A 20,356-nucleotide genomic window follows, 5' to 3' on the forward strand; every position below is an offset into this window, starting at 1 on the left:
ATGAAAACAAAAAAACAAAACAAATGAAAACAAACACAACCCTAGAAATCGGTACACATTTCCTGCTTTTTCCATTTTTAGGGTGGTTTTTTCCAGTTACAGAGATACAGCTACACAGTCCTTAGAAAAGAATACTTTTCATCATCATCATAGGTCAACTAATAAAGGTGTTCGTTTTTAACCGAGCTATCAAGACTCAAATACAACAAGGAACTGTTCAAAAGCCACCAATAAGGAAACAGCGGACTATGGAGCCAACAAAGAACAGGACACAGATCCCAGGGGACGTTCATCACACACAGTTGTGCCTTGATGCTCAGATGCACAAACGTCTTAATGTGTTTTCAGCTGAGAGCTGGAGTACGCTGAAGCTGTGGATCAGCTCATCTGAAGATGCAACTGCATTTTGTATGTGGCTGCGACAGGAGCCATGGAGACGAGACGGAAATAGACGCAGGCACTTAGGAAACAGCAAACATGATCAGAGCTGAGAAAATGAAGCACGATGTATGCTTGGACATGATGTGCCTGCACCGAGAAACGTGGCTGATTACGTAAGGCCAATGCATATTGAATTATCTCTGTACTGTATTGTGTCAGTGAAGACGCACCTCCCACCCCGAACCCCCACTCCCCCAGCTCAAACACGGGTATATTCAGGGCATTGTGGTTCTGCTTCCTTTCACTGCTGTGTAGGAGTAGAATTAGACCAAGCTGATGCAGTGTGGCAGTGGTGTGAAGGCTTGAGTGAAGAAAAGAGCAGGAGGGAGAAGCACAAAAACAAGACAGGAAAGCTGAAGGAGAAGCGAGAGGGGGGAGGGGTTAGTAATGGTGAGGAGTGGGTGAAGTGGGCTAAGTTAATGGTTGGAGGATATTACATACAGCGATAATGAGAGGGAGGGACAGCTTAATTAGGGGGATGATAGACACTGGGAAGCAAAGCTAAAGGGTTATATGGAGCAAGAGCTCTATTACAGAGGGGAGTTGGGGACATCATAATCCCTGTGGCCTTATAAGTAATTACTATGTGATAGTGAGAGAGAATGGTAAAACCTATCTACTGTCAGCAGAATTGGAATTAACTCCCTAACGGTTCCTTTACTGCAGCATGGTTTAATATGTGTGTGAGTGTGTGTATGTGTGTGTCCGTGCGCGTGTGTTAGCTGCACTTCTAGCCTTTAAAGATTTAAGTGGGTGACTTTCAGAGTGAGCGCATTTGTGCATATTGAGGGCATTTTTTTTCACGCTGCACTTTTATAAAGAGTGAAACGGTTTAGGTGTAGGAGATGCGTTTAAGGGTGCAGGACTGTGTAACACCCCTCCTCTGGGTGTATGGATATAAAATCAGCAGGAGGTAAGGTTAGTGTACTTGAAAATTTTAACCCAGCAAGCAGGCTGGCATGTTTTTTCCCCCTGTCCCACACACAGATGCGCAGTAACACGCCGCTCACCTGCTGTGGTACAGCAACATTCACCTTGTTAGGCAGAAGAAGACTTAGACTAACATTACAGGTCCCTGAGGATCACTAGCTCCAGTGCTGCACACAGTAATTTAGCAAGCTGTGTACTGTGAGTTCAAGCAGACCATTTTTACTCACCAAAGTAAGTCTCTGACCTGACCTGAAGAAATTCAAATTTCTTCCACTTCGTGTTGCTGTGGCTGAACCAGGTCAGATGTAATTACAGACCTGCTGAGCGGCAAAAGATTTATCAGCCACCAACTTTCAGTGCAACACCCTCCACTGAAACGCTCGGAAAAGAAGTGAGCAACACAAAAATAACGTGAGACTGTGTGTGTGTGTAACCGCTTTATCAGGTGTGTTGGGTGTGGCACTGTACAAAGTGTTGCATTTAGAGTACTATATCCTTTCTCAATGAGCTGTCACGCTGAGAGTATGGGTTTCACACCATAGGGTGAAAGACTCTGAACAAACTACACTACAAAGTACTCTAACAAGTTACCTGTGGTAAAGTAACTACCACTGCTGTGGTTGAATAAATATCAATTTTTGAAAGCAGTAACACAAGCTGAGCACACCAAGCTTAGAACTACTGGCATCAGCTGCAGTCCACAACTGCTGATTATTGCTCTGTAAGTAATCTAAATATCTATTATTTTACTTCATAATTCATTAAAGAAAGTACGCGGTGTACTTCAAGGGTTATTCCTGGCTTACTACCACGCTCAGTCACCACCGAAACACTCAGAATTACAATCCAACAGCAATGAGTCTATGTTGAGTAAATAGACAGAAATTTGCATCGTTCTGCTATTTGTGACTATTACTGAATAGAATAGATTATACACAAACTGCACATCATCAAACACAGGAAGCTGTGGTACAACTTTGGTAACGATAAAAAAGCATCATTGTCAGTCGAATAAACAGCTGTGAAAATGTATTTATAACTAGAAAAGTTACATTTTAGAGTTTTGAACACACTTGTGTCTTTATACTGTACATTGCTGCAGGACCTTCGTTCAGCCTCTGTCTGAAACTCTCCATTTTAAACTGTTACTCAGACAGTTCATGACCGATGTAGAAACCTAAAGAACTGTTGACTACAAATCGTCAGTACAGCCGCTAACAAGAAGTTTTATCCTGATAGGACTTCACACTGTGTCTCTGAGTGAAGATTCAACATGTGAATACTGCTGAAATCACAGAATCACCAAGACTTTAAAGTGTGGCCGGAGATTTTGTCAGTGAACCTCTTTTTGTTATAAAATCAGGATTTAGCAGTGAAAAAAAGAAGCCTGGAAAACGGTGTGAAACTAGAGTCTGGTTTACATTACTCTTCAGTTCAACATTTACGATGTTACGCTGGTGCTGAAACATGAAGTTTGACATGAGTGAGTGTTGGCCACCTTGTAATATAATACTGCTAAACCCACTGGGAGAAGCTGGGCTCTAGTGTTTCTAATGAAGCACTCAGGTCACTATCAGTGTAAAAGTGGGACCCTGTCAAAACCAGATCACTACATCTTTGCTTGCTGATCCACCAGCTGTGGGATAAAGAAGAGCTGGCCTCTAAGAAGACCAACACACCAAGTATGTGCTGCTTGTTGAATGATGTAATTAAACACATCCACACACCGCTTGATTTTTGTTTGTTTTTTTCATTCTAAAACGTTATCACTTTGCTGCTTGTGAGTTTTCTTTGGTGCTGGTTAAAATGCCTTTGGCAAGCAAAATTATTTCTCTACAAAGAAAAAACCTTGACCTCTTTTTGGGCACACACACTCCACACTCCACGCATGGACATGCACCACAACAAAACCACCAACAGAGCCTAACTGTGGGAAATATAGACTCAACTGTGACCCCAAGACATTATTTTAAGTGAATACAATACTGTTTCCAGCCATGTATTCAACAAACTAGATAACTACCATAGGTGGAGACACTACTTGTTTCCATATCACAGCTAACTCAGCTGCCATGCTACTCAGTATGAAGACAGTGCTGAGAGTACAGTAATCAGATATACTGACTTGTATACTGGCTGACGGGTATACAGTTCGGCTTGAAATGTACTCGGGCACAGATAATGAGGACAGCAACAATGAGCCAAAAACAGAAGCAGCGCAGGTGCATGTGAGGCTGCAGCAGAAAAACAGAGTCATGTAAGCCAGGCTACACTCTGGTTTCAGTAAACTGCATACATAACAGAGCAGAACGAGGCTACAGGCCAATATTACAAAAAGAAAAAAGCAAAAACTCAAAAAAAGCAACCAATTTGTGTCATCAGCAGGAAAGATCTAACCTGGGGACTTTCGTGCAAACACACACACACACACACACACACACACACACACACACACACACACACACACACACACACACACACACACACACAGTTCATTACCTAGTGTTCGCTAATCCTGCTCCCAATGCTTCAACTGTTTAGTTAAGATAAGAACCTTTTGTTAAAACATGTGCAACCCTGCAGTTTTTCCCCTGCTTATTTTCTGATTTACTAAAGAGATTTGAAAGAATCCTGCAGTTTCACTTTATATTTCAGAAAATCATTCACAAGATGAGTGAACGCGACATGAAAATGTTTCTCCCAGACACAGTTTGTGAGGCATTCAAGGCACTACAGGACTACAGTGTCTTTACTGTTACTATCAAGTTAAAGAAATGTTACCTGCAAATGAATTTTTGTTTACTTCACAGCAAAAATGACAAAAAAGACTGACTCTGTGCTGAAGTGCATAAAAAAATAAACTATTGTGACTATTCACTGTTACATTGATTTTAGGCAAAATGTTATTATCAGTTGTTTATTTGGTGAGTTTCTTCATACAGCTGGTGAACAATGTAAAATAGTTCACTCTGCATAGACATACATTTTTTTGTTTACTGTGTGTTCTGTAACACAACCATATCACCCAAAGCATGTGCTACCAGCTGTCAAACAAAACTGTGACTTTGGAGACCTACTGCCAGACTGATATTTTTAAGTGCCATTTGCCTTGTCAGGAGATGGCTCATCATCCCAACAGCACTCACTGACTGACACACACACTGACGCACACATGTGTGCACACACAGTATTATCAGTTGTAAATTTCTTGCTAACATCAATAGGAAGGAGCTCTGTCCTTAGTTTGTCTTACGAATAATGGGTGTGCTGGTGTTACAGCGAGGCAGGCATTGATTTAACATAATGCACCACTGCGAGCTATGCACAACAATTGGCTGAAATGCTATTTATGTGTGTGTCTGAGCATGTGGGTGTGCGCACACAAGGAACCAATCAATGCATGTGTAGACAGGATAAGATGCGAGCAGGAAGAAGAGGTGTAGTGAAAGAAAAGCAGAGGTGTTGGAGGGGAGGCCTTCCAACTAGAAGAAAACTAATGGCACTACCTTCAGTTTGGAATCCCACAGAGGAAGCTCTGGGTAATCTCTCAGCCTCACCTGTGAAGTCAAGAAGTTGGCACTTTAAAACTCTGCACCTCACTGTCTTATACATGTGTAGAATCCTCAGATTTCATGACCTGTTCAAAGATTGCACCAACTCAAACTCGTTTGTCTGTTTAGTAGGGACAATGGTAGGGCTGCTCGATTATGGCAAAAATGATAATCACGATTATTTTCACTGAAATTGAGATCTCGATTATTTGACGATATTTATTTAACAATAACAATGTATTGAATAATGGCTTTAAAGATGTCAAAAAATAATATAAAATAGTGTGCAAATACTGATAACAGTGCAAATGTTTGCAATATAAAAAATAAATGAAAAATGTAAACATCTATGTTTAGTGAACTTCAAAATACTGCATAATACTGGTTGTTCACTGTGTTAATTGAGCAGTGGTCTTTGGCGAGGAAAACGTTACCGCGTTTGTTATCTCCTTGTGTCTCTGGGAGCTGGTGGGATATTTAGTCGCGTTGTACAGGGTAACGTGAATGGAAGTCTGTGAGGATGAAGCAGGTGTTGTCAAGAGTTTTTTCTCTATGTTCCTTCATTGTTTGATTGTATGTCACTTTGTGAGCGGTCTTCAAATGATTGAATAAATTTGTAGTGTTGCTCTGTGGTGCAGCTACGACACCGTAGCAAAGTTTCCACACTATGTCTACTTGATCCACGTCTGACTCCGCGAACCCATAATGTTTCCACACCACTGAAGTCGTTTTACCTCTCTTTTCAACCAACGGCATTCTTTCTTCAGCAGCCATTATCCTCTCCTCACCAAATAACTTCTGCTTAGCTTTCCTAGCTTTCCGAGCTTCCCTCGGGTCCTCTTAATTGTTGTGACGCGTGTTCGAAATGCAGAGAGGTGCGCTCGATTTGCCACACGGAGCAGCGCGAGAGGAGGAGCTAATAATCGGCTCAGTCATTTTTAATGATCGTTGGAAGCCCAGATCGTAATCACGATTAAAATTCGATTAATTGAGCAGCCCTAGACCATGGGACCATTAAAATAGCATGTTAGGCAAGTGGACTGACCATTTGCAGGCCATTTGGGCATGTAATGGGCTTTCCATTGATTAAGTTCACTGGCCCCTGGCTGGCTACAATGGACACTTACAGATGAGTTGTCAAAAAAATCTATGCTCAAATGTGAATCAATGCTAAAATTAATATCAAATTACTATTTTCATTTGCAACAATATTGATGCTATCAGTGCCATCTTTGCCTCCTCCAGCTGACACATAACTTTACAGCACTGCTGCACACAGACAGACACAGAGTAGTTAACATTCATAACACTGAACAACACAGTAGCATTAATTTAAAGAGGTCAGTAAAGCTCCGGTTTCAACAACATTGAAGTATTAAACAGTAATCAGAAATGTTAACCTGGCTGATGCACACATTTAAGTTAGTTTTTTAACTATTAGCAATTATCCGATAGTAAAATTAGCCATCAGTTATCACTAACGTAGTAGCTAGTGGACTGCAGGTCACAGATGGAACATTGAGCCGTGACAGAGCAGATTAAAGACACACGAAGGACCGGGTGTGTTTCTGGCTCTGTGGAGCAGCAAGGAAAACATAGCTGAGTGTGGAGAATTGATCTGAGCAAATAAAGAGTAAAATGCAGAGCAGAAATCAGATGGGTTTCAGGCCTGAAGAGCAGAGCTGAGGAAGGGAAGAGCTGCAGATTCAGGGAGACGCATGACAGATGGATAAGAAAGAGGCTGCAGGCAGATGTTAATAAGATGATAAACCTTAAATTTTCAGTTTTACAATGCAGTAAACTTGTTTATTTTAGTGTAACTAAAACTCAATTTTAGTCAAGTTTTTCCATAATGTTCTTCTTCGACAGTATCTTGATGCATGCTCTATCATCCAGGTGAGTTAATCCCAAAAGGTTTATTCTGTTCATGTGGATGTAGCGTTTTCAGTGGGAGAAACGTTTCATCACTCATCCAAGTGACTTCTTCAGTCTCAGCTGACTGCAGGTTTCCCCAACCTTATAGACAGTACAAGGCTCGCAAAATCGCTAGCCCGACGTCCCGGGGCTAGCGATTTTTCCAGTCGGGCTACCAAAATCCATTTCCGCCCTGCCCGTCGGGCTATCATAGGAAGGAAAGATATGTCAATGCTTTTGCATTCTTTCGCAAATGTAGCTGAGTAATTATGTCATCGGCATCGATGAGCCACTGTCAATATGTGACACATTGAAATCGCGTTTGAATTTGCGCTTGTTTTTTGCTTTCACTTTCACTTTGCGATCGCGCGAACTGTGTATAGAGAGCAGCAGCACTGATTGGTAAGTCACAGATTAATTGCGCACCAATTCCTCTGGCATCGTCTTATCAATCGTTAGCTTACTATCAAACATGACAAGTGAAATCTCCTGCAGCAAGCTTAAACATGTGATAGAGGTTGATTGCGCAGAGAATTGCTGATCGTTATGTAAGTACGTGTGTAAAAGCAGATGGATTTACGCAGGTATTTTAGTTCTGCAGAGTCAAACAAGACAGGTCAGGGTGAAGAAGGGGCAGCCAAAGAAAAGCCTACCACAAAACGGAAAAGTTATGACAAATCAGACTATGAGGCAAAAGGAAAGCGCAGCTTTTTTGGTTTCATGGACAAAAGAATTTATGTGGCTGGAATATGACGAGCTAAATAACATAATGTTCTGCCGGGTGTGTTGTGAGTTTCCCTCAATTTCTGAGTCGACAAGCGCCTTTGTTACTGGGACCAGTAATTTTAAGAAAGACCCCATCAGAACCCATGAGAAATGCAAGAAATGCATTATTGCTCAGTCTGCAGTATCTTTCCCAGAACAAACACCAATTGCAAAAAACATACTAAAAATAAACCAAGCATAACAAGAAGTCCTGAAAAAGCTGTTTAGAACAGCGTGCTATGTTGCAAAGAGTGAACTACCATTGGCAAAATTTAGCAGTCTTTGCAAACTTTAAAAAGCAAATGTCCTAGATCTTGGTTCCACTTGCCTCTTACCCGTGATTTCAGTGGAAATTTCAAATTCAGGATCTGACACAGACTGATTCATGTTCTACACAGTTCTTGCAAGCTCATAGAAATTTCTGTTCAATTAGAACCAAGTATTTGAGTTGATGATTGTAATTTGTTGTTGTAATTTGTGTTTTAAATATTTTTAGACTGATGTTTTGTTTCCTTTACAACATTATACATTAAAGTATAATATTGTAAAGGAAACAAAACATCAATCAAAAAATTGTCCTCTTTTTTTTAATTCGGGCTACTTAAATTTATTTTGGGCTACCAAAAACTGACGAGTGCCTGCCCGAAGGGCTACCAGGGATTTTGAAATTTTGCGAGCCCTGCAGTACATTTGCACAATGACTAAAACCAGCCCCCTGAATCAACAATGGGTTGTCATGACCACTGACCAACAAACACTGATCAAAGATCACTGATCATTTCCATGGGGAAATCAGGTTTCCCCAAACTGTTTATAAGGTTGATGAAACCTGCAGTCAGCTGAGACTGAAGAAGTCACTTGGATGAGTGATGAAACGTTTCTCCCACTGAAAACGCTACGTCTAGATGAACAGAATCAACCTTTTGGGGTTCTTCTACAATAATTAAATATTTAAATGTATTGTGTTGTTTGCTATACCCTTAGTTTATTAGTAGATTCTAAAATATATTTTACCTTAAGGATGTGTAATGAAACGTTCTATTTTCTTTCTTATTTTTTTAAATCTAACTTATAATTGGAAAAATTAGTTGAAAATTATGTTAATTTTGCAAGAAATTATCTCTTTACTATAGTTTCTCTTGTTACAGGATGGGGTCAAAGTCTTACTGTGGGATTGAAAATGATATTGTAACAAAATAATGGCCTAACCTTTAATAAGCTGTAGCTAAGTGAAGGGCAACTGGTTGGCAAGTGGTTGCAGGATGTTGCTGGCAGTTGATAGCTGAAATTGGTCATGAAAAGGTATAAGGTCCTGCAACAAAAACCACCTTGCAATTGCTTTGGTCATTGACTGGAGTGGTTGCGCAAACCGGAAACTGAGAATGCTTCCCTTCAAACTAAAAGCTGTAAGTTGAAATGTGCTGATTTCTTTAGTAAGGCATATTTGTACTGTGACGAGGAACAGTCTCTGTTTCAGGTTTGCAATACAATACACAATACAAGATTCACTACACCTCTGTGGTTAGTTTTTGAGTGTTTGCAGACAAGTTGGCATCTTCTACGCAAACTATGGGCAACCACTGTAATCTGCTCGCAACCAAAGCAATTACAAGACGGTCTTTGGTGCAGCACCTTTCTTGCAACAGATTTTACCTGGCAGCAACCAGTAACCTCCAGCAACTACTTCCCAACCAGTCGAGGAACACACATTTTTCCCTAGTGTCTGGGTTGGCAGGGTTAGTCAGCTAGTCTCTGGGCCCATGTGACCTGCGTGACCAAGCCTAAACTTGCAGTCTCTTCAATGGCCACCAAGGGTTGATCACTCTTTAAATAAATTGTCTTCTACCAATTGACATGGTAGTTGTTAGACTTGAAACAGTAGTTAACACTGAGCAAAGGGACCAATGTTTCTCCTGGGGTTTTTCGACATATTTTATGTAAGTGTAAGTTGAGCTGAGAATTTCCAACTTTGGAGCAAAGAGTGAAAGCAGAAGAGTGACAATCTCCCTGGGGGAGAAGGGAAGAGAAAGAAATGTCATTCTTCCTCCTTTACATCTGTGCTGAGCCTGAACCTAGACAGACTGAAGACAGACAAGTGTGGTGAATATTGAGTAAGTGACCTTTTGAGATAAGGCCTGGAAGGTCTTTATATTCACTGTCATCACTGTCATGAGGACTGTAACAATGGATCCATCATCATCAATCATTATTTCGCAGACTGTGGAAAAAGTTTTGGAAAAGAGAACTAGTGAACTTTGAAAAAACAGGTAAACAGTCCAAGTCACTTACAACTTTATGGGAACCTAATAATACCTCAACATTAACCATACCTTGATGGAGGTTTGAGTGTACAGCTTTAGGTTAAAACTAATTAGAGAAGTGCAAGAGAAGTGTGCTACTAGTATAGTAACATTTCATCCACTAGTTATAGCCATCTATAAGAATCCCCAGTCCATACCTTCATAACCTTTAGCTTGGCAGGCCTGTGTGTGTACGGCACACTGAGTAGGTATTTGTCTATGGAGAGGGGTTTTCAAATGATGCAAACCTGCTCCTGTACAGTTCTTCAAAATCCCCAAATAACTCCCAGTTTTTTATCTAGCGTGTTTATCTTGTACTTGATGTTACTTCATGCATTATGCATATTATTATGTGTCATATGAGAACTGTTTGTTATGTTTACATGTGTTTATTTATTTTACTGCAGCAAATAGGAGCAGAAGTTCAAATTTCATTGTACTCCTAAATACAGGGACAGTAAGGGCTTTCTGATTTTTGCACTTTGCTAAACATGGATGATGCTGTGCAGCTGTCGAACCCTGACTGGTTGACAAGTGGGCCACAACAGGGAAGGGAACAGCAGAGTTCACCAGGAATGGGAGAAGCACACAAAACAACACATCAAAGATTTAAAAAATACAGTTCGAACACACTGTGACTTTTCATTGTTTTTAACACTTTGTTTCTCTTCACCCCTTTGTAGGTTATAACTTTGCTCTTCTCTCCGACTGGCTGATGGGTCAACAGCAGCACAAGCAACAGTAGCCCACAGACTGCTTGTACCACATATTTTTGACACTGGCCCCATTTGACAACAAGTAAACAGGCTGTTCATAAATGCTAAAGGAATCCCAACAGACGGCCCAGGCACCACCACCTCTGAACCACCGCTTCTTCTTTAGCCGGCATCAGTTCTACCCAAGTTTATCCAATAAATTGGCAACTTGGGGTATATTGTTTTATGAATGTGCACCTTACAGCACAGGTTTGCTGCTGCCCATGGCTTCACTACATTACTTTTTAAATAATATTGGACTCTCATTCACTGTTACTCTGTGCTATTCTTTAGTGCTATATCACCAATATCTCCCCTTTCTTCAAATCTCTGAACAACCATTAGACAAGTGCTGTTTTTTAGCTTAAGGATGTACAAGAAACTATATTTCAATGTGTAAAGTCAGGGTTTGGAAGAAGTAATAAGTTTGGTATAAGACATAAAAGCACTTCAGTTAACACAACAGTTACTCTCAAGGGACAATGAATGTGTGAGGTTCTCTTAAAATAGTTTTTATGTTAGCCTACCGAACACTATGGAGCCGCTAGCCTACTTATAACCAAGTCACAGCCACTAGCTGAAGTTAAGAGCAGGTAACTTTCTCGAGGTTTCCATCGTGTCGCCTGAATAATGGAACGAGTCCTGAAACGGCGCTAGCTAAAGTACCAGCATTACTTCCCAACTGAGCCGGGAGTCACGTCTATCAGGGAGAGCGATAACGTTTCCATTCATTTCCCCCTCCGGAGCTACTTACTTTTCCCGTTTCCGTCGCCCCTTTTCCCGGCGTGTGTCGCCTCAGTGTTTCCCTCCTCTCCTCCCTCTGGTACCGAGATGGAAAGAGGGAGAGAGGAAGAGAGGATGGAAGAGGAGAGTCAGGTCCAGGCGGAGGAAGATGAGAGACGAGGCGCGCCGCTAAAAGCTCCCACCGCACCGGGAGCTCACAGCGGAGGAGCAGGCGGTAACACGGCTCAGATCCGTTTACCCAGCCTGATATATCGCCATTATGTGGGTCAGAGATGAAGCATTCATCTCCAGTTTTCATCGCACAAGTTCATATTCATTCCGTGTGACGGTATAATCCGAAAGGGGGGGCATGTGTGTTAACCTATATTTGGTACAGGAGAGCCCACTGACACACTTGAAGTGTTTGAAGTGGAAGAGACAGACATTGCGTCTCTTAGAGAGGAGCAGAAGATTACTGGTCTTTGAGCTGAGATGAGGAGATGGTCTGAATACTTTATGGATGTGGCGCTGTTATGAATTAGGTAATGCAGTTTCCAGTTTCACTGATATCTATTTGATCTCCTTAAAACATGCTTAGATCTTATTTTGGCGCTCTAGAGCAGACATAGCCCTGCACAGACGGACTAACATTAGCTGATCTTTTTTCTTATTATATTTTACATCAAAGCAGGAAATGCAGAGCTGGAATCAAAATAATGAATGATGGCTGCATTCTGTTTAGGTGTACTGGGCTTCTGCTCAACTCAGATAGGCTTAGAAGCAACGCGCTACACTTTTGTGTTGCTTATTGATGTTATAATAAAAGAAATGCAACACAAGATTGTAGGTTAGGTCACAATATCTTATTGCGCCAAATGTATTGACATTGATCACACTAATACTTAGCTCATACTGAGTTAGTGTCAGTTTTCACACCTGTAGTTCGTTTAGTCAGGTCTGATTCGGTTTTTACTGTGATTTGGTTTCTTTTCACAGCGAGAACTCCAAGCAAACCAAAATGCATCACTTAAAACTACATTAGAAATTCAGTCTGGTTTTTGGGACAGATGTGTCTGGGGCAGGAGGAGTAAAAGTGAAAACAGGAAAAAGGTGTTGTGTTCTGAACTATCAGAGAACATGGAGAGTTTAAGTTCATTTCATGGCTTTTTGCTAGCCCAACAGATCTTTTCATGTATATAGTACTTTGCTGCATCCCAGAATACAAAGCATGCACATGGGAGTTTGAGGTCTGCAACTGTTTGAATCAGTTGCCAACTTCAAAGTAACCTTGCTGCATCGAGATGGCGAAAGAACAGCAATACAAATGACTCAGTCGCCTTTCGGTCTGCGATCAGTTTGTGATTGAATGGGGTCAAGTTGGCAGTTACATTAAATCTGTTTGTGATATTACAGTGATTAACCAATATATATACAAAAATCACAAATCTGTTACACAGACATTCACGTTAACTGCTTACATTCAGAGTCCAGCCAGAACCTCAGAGATCTGAAATATAAATTCCTTTTTACAAACAGTACAGTCAAAGACCTGATGCTGTGACAAACACTGTGGTTGCAAAAGCTTTTTGTTTTTCCTGTAGTTGAATAGAAAAAACAGTTTCTGTCTCTATCTCTATAAAAACACTTTCCTGATGAATTTATGGGCTCCGTAATTTGTTTTGGGTCAAGTTGAATAAAAAATAAATAAATAAATGTTTAAATCTTGGTCATATTATGTTTCAAGAATTGTCTGAGAATTGTCTGTGGTATGAAACCACATGCTCTTTGACTGATGACTTGCCAATCACAAGTCATTAGTCAATAAATATGCAATTTCACAGTTAGACCCACTCCTCATCGTCACGTCTGTGTTATCTGCTACTAAGATGGGGACAGCACATCCGGAGAATTTAATACTGTCTATGGTTGCCTCCTACCAGAGGGTTGACAGTGTTGCATGCTCAACATCTGGTCTCTGTAAATGCTTGTAATTAGTGAAAAAAATCAAAGCAGTCACCAGGCAACCACCAATTTTTCCTAGTCACAAGCAGGTTACCATTCTATTTTTACTCTAGTGTCACAGGAACTAGTGAAGCCCTGTTGAGAAGCCTTGAGCTGAGAGTTTTCACTGTTGCCATCTTGCATCTTGGTCAAATGGATATTACAGGTGACGTGTTTAGTTGGATGTCCAGGATGTGGTGCAGGGGTTGGTCAGCATCAGTTAGCTATCCACAGATTTCACTTAGAGCTACAGACAAAACCTTTTCATCAGATGATGGAGGAATCTGAGAGAGTGCAAAAATGAATTTTTTTAAATTAAAAACGGTGACTCTCCAGTCACCATACCCTGATTTAGCCTTCTCCTTGACTATAAACAAGATTTTATATAAAAGAACATCATATTGTGCTTAATAAGACTTAAAACTACTGACTGAAATCCGTAAGAAAAGTGTTTCTTCAGATTAACTATCCAGGGTGTCGAGGGTCATGTTCTCATAAATTTCTGTACACCCGCAGGTCTTTTATAAAATGAAGAAGTCGTGTGTTGCTGGTGTAATCCGATTACTTTTTTCAAGTAACGAGTAAAGTGAGGTATTACTATTGCAAAACAAGTAATTAGATTACTGTTACTTTCCCGTAAGCGTGCTGCGTTACTGTGTTACTAAACCATAATTTTGTTTGTGAGAGTGTCTCGTGACAATGATGTACGAGCGTGCGACGTCCGTGGTAACAGACGTGTGCAGATCAACAATGGATAATATGGTGTGCAGGAGAGAGTATGACCATGCAGCGTTCAAAGCTTGGAAGTACTGACATTACTTTGAGTTTGACTCTGTAAAAAGTGACAAAAACATCAGCGTCCGCTGTTCACTCAGGGTGGGAAGAAAACTTTTTTCTACAGCGAAAAATTAAACTTCAAATCTGAGCGAGCACCGAGCACGCTGCCACGGGAATGTGACATTCACAGAGAAACCCCCGGATCCTCCCACTGACATGACCACTGTGGCACCGGGCAAACCTCCACCCGCCCCACTCCTGCTAAACAGGTGACAATAGATTTAAGAGACAGGACTTAGTGCTGCTAAATCTTTGATTTTATTTATTTTTTGCTGTATTTTACTTGCATCTATTTGAAAGAGTGAGCATAAACATAAAACATAATTTTAGTTTATAATCTGGAATATGCAGAAAATAAGTTTAACAATGTTCAACAATTTCTTCAAGTCAGAGAATGTTGCATAAAATTAAATTTTTACTTAATGCAATGTGCATAAAGTTAAAAGATTCAAACTAATAAAAACAATTTCATATGATGGATTATGCAGAAAAATAGAATTGGGCTGAAAGGTCTGTTGCTTTATTATGTATTCAGGTTATGTATCATGTTTTAAAAAGTAATAAAGTAAGTAACTAATTACTTTTGAAAATAAGAAATCAGTAAAGTAATGGGATTACTTTCTTTGAGAGTTAATCAGTAATTAGTAACTAATTACTTTTTTCAAGTAACTTGACCAACACTGGTCATCACACAGAATGAAAGTTTAAGGTTTTGTGGCTTCACTCTCTGGACCCGGATGCTACATGCATCTTTTATATACAGTCTATTCTGTGAGAGTGTGTTTGTACAGTTGGAGCCAGTGCACACATACCTGCTGATGCTCCCAGGAAAATAAATTATTAAAGTTGTTTGTTTTGATCTGTTGTACAAATATGTACAGTAGCCCTGACCAAACTCATTTCCCTGTAGACATGTGCCAATTTTTGTGATTTTCAACAATATACCTTTTTAAGGTATGTTACAGGAAATCAAATTTAAAATGAGATGAATTACGAATGTTTGAACTTCCTGTTTTTTCTATAATTAATATAGTGTCTTCAAAAATTATGTTATCACTAAAAATTGCAGACATGTAACTAGAAAACATTTGGAAAAAGCAGTGAGCATGCAGCAGTGTTATCCTTTGTGAACAGACCTCCTGTCCTGATGCATTATGATCAGCAGCTTCACCAAAACAATATGGAGGCTGTGTACATGTGGGCTCACTAAAAATACTTTCACGGAAGAGCGCTATCGTTAATGCTTTATTTATGCTGTGGTACAGCCTAATGTCTAATAAAAAAGGTCTGTTTCTAACTTTGCCTTCTATTTCTTGCTTTTCCTTTTTTCATGCTCCTGTTTTAATTTATGTTTGTTTTATAAGATAAGATAAGATAAGATGACCTTTATTAGTCCCACACGTGGGAAATTTGTTTTGTCACAGCAGGAAGTGGACAGTGCAAAAGTTATGAAGGACAATTAGAATAAAATAAAATAAGAATAAATACAGTACACAACTGTACAGAATAGAATAAAAATAGAATACTATATACAGTAGAATAAAATAGAATAAAATATACAATAGGATAAAAATAGAATACAAATGCTATATACAACAGAGTGAAAAATACATACATTCATATCCATGTGACATAGAAACCTGCTTAGTCCCTTTGATTCATGCCCAGCTGCGTGAGCAAATGAACCAAGACCACAATGGATCAAAAGATAGGTGAGCAGCCAGCAGTTTCATTTATATGACAATGAGCAGTAGCCCTTAGTACAGAGTGGCCTCACGGGGCCTGTCAGGGGGACTCCTCACAGCATCAGCTGCACTGTCCAGTACAAGCTGCGGATTTGAAATTGGTCCACACTGTGAAAGACATTTCAAGTAGACAGGAGACTTAAAACTGATTACAAAAACCATCACTGCTTGCTGCTCCTCCACCTGGTGGCCTCTTAAAGGCAGCTGCATAGCTTTCATGGGCTGAAACGCTAAACAACAGCAAGAGCACGATCAGAACATGGAGAAAAAGTTTGAAATGTGCTGTTAGCAAGCAGTTTTATCTAAAACACAATAAGTACACAGCATGCATTCACAACAGCCAGAGGAATTAAAGGTTACTGTCTACACTGCTAGAAGTCAAACTAATTATGTGATGGCAGTATACCTTTTTGAAAGCTAAAAAGTGTGTATGCATTCCCAAGTGGTAAAAGGGAGATAAATGGACACATTTCTGGTAGTCCGTGTTCAAAGAAATGAGTCTGTAATGAAAATAAATAGCTTTTAATGTATTTTGTCTTGTGTGAGCCACAGTGGTGCAAAGGTTAGCACTGACAGACAAAGATGGTACAAACAAAAAGGAGCCAAGGAAGGAAGGAGGGAAAAAGATAAGACAAAGACCAAAAACGTCACAGTTTATACGAAACAGCTTTCCTGTCTGATTTTAAGATAGAGCCACATCCACCACAGTGTTTAAAAAGAATTCTGAAACCTTTTCAAACAACCTCGTTTGTCCTTCAAAACATGTTGTTCTTTGTTTGACATCATGTGCTCTATGCAGTGGCTTATTCAGTGCAAAAACATAAAAAAATTTACTGCTGCTTGTTCTTTACAAACCACACTGAGCAGAAGCAGCTCTGGTTCTGGCTTTTATACATAATCTTCTCACATAGTGTTTGAATGTTTCTAGGCTATAATTCAATTCAATTCAAATCGATTCAATTCAATTTTATTTATATAGAGCCAAATCACAACAACAGTCGCCTCAGGGCGCTTTATATTGTAAGGTAGACCCTACAATAATACATATAGAGAAAAAAAACCCAACAATCATGATCCCCTATGAGCAAGCACTTTGGCGACAGTGGGAAGGAAAAACTCCCTTTTAACAGGAAGAAACCTCCAGCAGAACCAGGCTCAGGGAGGGGCGGGGCCATCTGCTGCGACCGGTTGGGGTGAGAGAAGGAAGACAGGATAAAAGACATGCTGTGGAATAACAAGTGTGATTCAGTAGAGAGGTCTATTAACACATGTTGAGTGAGAAAGGTGACTGAAAAGGAAATACTCAATGCATCATGGGAGTCCCCCAGCAGTCTACACCTATTGCAGCATAACTAAGGGAGGATTCATGGTCACCTGATCCAGCCCTAACTATATGCTTTATCAAAAACGAAAGTTTTAAGCCCAATCTTAAAAGTAGAGATAGTGTCTGTCTCCTGAATCCAAACTGGAAGCTGGTTCCACAGAAGAGGGGCCTGAAAACTGAAGGCTCTGCCTCCCATTCTATTTTTAAATACTCTAGGAACAACAAGTAAGCCTGCAGTGCGAGAGCGAAGTGCTCTAATAGGTGAGCACTAACCCTATAACACAATTAAACAGTAATCCTTTAGCCTCTGTGCCTTTAGCAGATTCCCTATATGTACTAAAACACTGGGCTGCACACACAGCACTTCACAGCTGCCATGAAGCTCCTGGTGTGCAGTTTTTCTGCTGATGTTAATCCCAGAGGACGATTGAAACTGTGCATTTACTGCATTTACAACTTATATCTGACACTATATGTTATCTCATATTGTTTCCTCACCTGCCATAACCATGTTACTACAAATATGTCCAACAGTTGACAGATGTTATAAAAGCCTTTCATGTGTCCAGAGGCAGAGCTTCTGGTCTAAGTCATCATACTGTAGGTGGTAACACTAAAAGTCATCCTATATTTTGGGAAGCACCAAAATAGATTTTAGGTTTAGGGTTGGTGGTATTCACTAATCATGTATCACTAATGATTCACTAATGATGACTTAAAACTTGGAGGGTTAAATGAAAGCTTCCACGAGATGATGATGAGATGATGCCTCGTCTGTCTGCCCACACGTGACTACAGAAGCGTGTGTGACTGGTGATTACTGTTTGGTTTGTGGTTTTGTAGTTGCAGCGTGACAGGGTTGCAACCTGATGTGCATATTAGTCTGCGCTGAGTTATTAATAAATGTAATTAAAACTTGTGTTTGCATTTTTTTATATCCATGTGTGACCACTGTTTTAAATACTGTGCTCTAAAAAGGCAACAGGCAGCATGCTTGTAGTATGTGTGGCATAATCACTGGGATATCATCGTTTCAGACAAACTGCCCATGCGTTGATAATTAACTTAAAAGGTACGACTCTTCCAACTCTTTTTGTGTTACAGTATTTCTTTAGTTGCTGCTCTCTGGGCAGTGAAGGCCACAATTATCTTCATTCATCAGTCTACAATCTACATTCTGTCCGTCAGGCTGTGACAGAAAGATGGACAGTCCGGCTTTTGTTACTGTCAGTGCCTCTTGAAAATGAAGCACCGCTTATTTTATCTCCTCTCCACCACCCCCCCCCCCCCCCCCCCCCCCCCACCCTTTAAAAAAAAAAAAAAGGCCAGACAGAAAGACCATGCCCCAGAAATTCAGCATTGAAGATGGGTACCAATTCGCTGTCAGCACTGCTGCCTGTCCTCCAGGGACCTAGCCTGAATACAGCACCATCATTTTCTTTCTTTTAGGTCTGGACACACACACACACACACACACACACACACACACACACACACACACACACACACACACACTATACATACATACACACACACACAGTTGCGGCTGTGTAGTTTGCAGCTCATTTACCATGCCTTTTCAACTGCATTATTATTGTCTAAGAGCCTTGGATTTGTGTGGTCCTCTGTCAGTGCGCTGCATTTTCAGGCTCTCTGAAGCCTCAGTGAGTGAGACAGAGATGACTTTGGAGATGCTGTTGCTGATGACAGCTGGCCAGTCACATAATTGGCTTGTCGACATGTCACTCCCCATCACTGATGTTTCCATTGGAGCAGAACACTGGTCTTGGGGAAAGGAATCCGCTGCTACATCTATAATTCAACTGGGAGTCAAACTGTCTACAGCCAGCAGTTTTTACTTGGCAAAACTTGCAGCTTATAGTATTTGGCACATGTATGAGTTATACTGTTGCTGCGGGGTTTGTTTCATACCAGGTCAGCAGGAGCAGTAATTGGGGGGCTAAATTGCTTTTTTTTCAGACTGTGAAAAACAATTGTGTACTTATAAAAGAAAACTCTGTTTTGTAGCAGAATCTCTACTGCACAGTGTAGTGCTCAACTTACTGCTCAGAAGATGAAGCCTCAGTCAGCAAAATGATCCATCTGTCCATTACTGTCAGTGCCTGTCTGCATCACAATTTTCCAGTTTCATCCTATTACTGGATTAAATCTCTTCCCATGAACAAACTGATGGGTTCACCTGGACAGGAGAAAAAGAATTCAAATGATATGTTTAGAATAACTTGCTAACACAGGATCCACCAGTATACCTATAGGTAAAAGCTCAGTCAGAAGTGACGTATGCACATGCAACAACATGTACAGCTGTGGTCAGAAATGTATATCATCATGGCAATGAATATCATAATAATTTTGGGCTAAGTGATTTCTTTGAACTTTTCCTTTTTCCAGAGTGGAATGACTGTACAGCATGCATTGTTAACAAAAAAGTATACATACAAGCTCAAATATATCAAACCACTCACTAAGTTGTTTAAATAATTGCTGCTCAAAGTTCTACAGTCTCTTTTAACTTGACAGCACAAAGGCCTGTTTCACTTGGTGACCATGACCGACTACATCTGGCATCACTCCTTGGATTGACCAATGCTCAGAATAATAGGAAAGTCCAAGAAACTCAGTGATGATCTAAGAAGCAGATCTGTAGATGGGGGTTGATTAGAGAAGGTCAACACACACTTTGGGCAACACACTCCTCTGAACACCTTGGTGCCAGATATCACAGCACACCTTCAGGGATGGAGTGAAGTAAGTGGTCCATTGGGTCAGGACTATTTTGCTCTCAACAAGGGCAGGTGGTCATAATGTTATACCTGATTGGTGTATATGTCTGGAACACAGGTGTCGAACTCTAGGCCTCGAGGGCCGGTGTCCTGCAGGTTTTAGATGTGTCCTTGATCCAGCACAGCTGATTCAAATGGCTAAATTACCTCCTCAACATGTCTTGAAGTTCTCCAGAAGCCAGAAGTCAAACTAATCATTTGATTCAGGTGTGTTGACCCAGGGTGAGATCTAAAACCCGCAGGACACCGGCCCTTTAGGCCTGGAG

The 20,356-nt window shown here is 40.5% G+C and overlaps 1 protein-coding gene across 4 annotated transcripts in view; it reads right to left on the minus strand.

Annotated features, from left to right (window-relative positions):
• The window catches only part of klhdc8a (kelch domain containing 8A), an 81,180-nt gene that overhangs the window by 45,277 nt on the left and 15,547 nt on the right, over nucleotides 1–20,356 (minus strand). For 2 of the 4 annotated variants that reach the window (XM_063473225.1, XM_063473222.1), the window contains exons 1-2: nucleotides 11,411–11,765; nucleotides 4,878–4,928 (exon numbers count right to left, since the gene is read on the minus strand). The gene's annotated coding sequence lies outside the window, so the exon portion shown is untranslated. Of the gene's footprint in view, nucleotides 1–4,877; nucleotides 4,929–11,410; nucleotides 11,766–19,350; nucleotides 19,487–20,356 lie in introns of those variants that run through there. The other 2 variants (XM_063473226.1, XM_063473224.1) reach the window with 2 other exon arrangements.

The sequence above is a fragment of the Pelmatolapia mariae genome, linkage group LG5, assembly GCF_036321145.2.
Source record: "Pelmatolapia mariae isolate MD_Pm_ZW linkage group LG5, Pm_UMD_F_2, whole genome shotgun sequence".
Taxonomy (NCBI): Eukaryota; Metazoa; Chordata; class Actinopteri; order Cichliformes; family Cichlidae; genus Pelmatolapia; species Pelmatolapia mariae.